The sequence below is a fragment of the Rhincodon typus genome, unplaced genomic scaffold, assembly GCF_021869965.1.
Source record: "Rhincodon typus isolate 14 unplaced genomic scaffold, sRhiTyp1.1 hic_rhity00000062, whole genome shotgun sequence".
Lineage (NCBI taxonomy): Eukaryota > Metazoa > Chordata > Chondrichthyes > Orectolobiformes > Rhincodontidae > Rhincodon > Rhincodon typus.
The window spans coordinates 215,757-216,973 of NW_025965700.1; the positions used below are offsets into that span (position 1 = coordinate 215,757).

General features: G+C 53.3%; 1 protein-coding gene across 1 annotated transcript in view; it reads left to right on the forward strand.

The window, feature by feature from the left end:
* The window catches only part of LOC125488204 (rab GTPase-binding effector protein 2-like), a 9,511-nt gene that overhangs the window by 7,456 nt on the left and 838 nt on the right, over nucleotides 1-1,217 (forward strand). The gene's annotated exons all lie outside the window — the stretch shown is intronic.

Sequence of the window (1,217 nt, forward strand, 5' to 3'; positions counted from 1 at the left end):
TTTCCATCTACTACCACCCTCTGTCTTCTATTGGACAGCAAATTCTGGATCCAGACAGACAAATTTCCCCGGATCCCAAACCTCCTTACTTTCTGAATGAGCCTACCGTGGGGAACCTTATCAGACGCCTTTTAAATGCTGTAATTGTACCAGCCTCCTCCATTTCCTCTGGCAGCTCGTTCCACACACGCACCTCCCTCTGCGTGAAAAAGTTGCCCCTCAGGACCCTTTTAAATCTCTTCCCCTCTCACACCTTGAAACTGTGCTTTCCAGTTTGCAATCCTCCCACCCCGGGGGGAAAAGACACCCACCATTAACCCTATCCACGCCCCTCATGGTTTTATAAACCTCTGTAAGGTCCCCCCGCCTACGCTCCAGTAAAAAAACTCCCAGCCTCTCCTGATAACTCACACCCTCCGTACCCAGCAACATCCTGGTAAATCTCTCCCGAACCCCCCTCTCCAGTTTAATAACATCCTTCCTACAACAAAACTGGGACACAGTTGCTCCAGAAGGGGCCTCACCAACGCCCCTGTACAACCTCAACGTGACGTCCCCGACTCCTACTCTCAAAGCTCTGAGCGATGAAGGCGAGCGCTTCTTCACCCCCCTGTCTACCTGTGACACCAACTTTATAGAATTATGTCCCTGAGCTCCCCCCCCTCCAGGTCCCTCTGTTCTACAACACGAGCTGAGCGTTCGTTAAATTTGACCCGCTGCGCATCAGCTCTTTCAGTGAGGTTCCCCGAGACATCCTCACTGATCCTGTACACCATTATCTCTCCTCTCCGCGAGCCGAGGAACTGCTATCGGGTTCAAATGTGGCTGCCATCCACGTGAATGACCAAATTCAATCATATCACGGTCACATTTCCCAAAGGCACCAGCTTCAACGCCATCAATGAGCTTTTTCTGGACCGTCCCTAGTTGCCCCCTTGAGAAGGTGGGGGTGGGGGTCGGGAGGGTGAGCTGCCTCCCTTTCCATGTGCTGTGGGGTGACCCTTAGGGAAGGAATTCCAGGATTGCCACCCAGCCGCACCGAGGGAACGGGGATATATTTCCGAGTCGGGATGGGATCTTGCAGGGGGCTGGTGTTCCCATGTACCTTCTGCCCCTTGTCCTTCTGGATGGAAGTGGGTCGTGGGGTTTGGAAGGTGCTGCCTGAGGGTGTTTGGTGAGTTTCTGCAGGGCATCTTGTAGATGGTACACACTGCTGC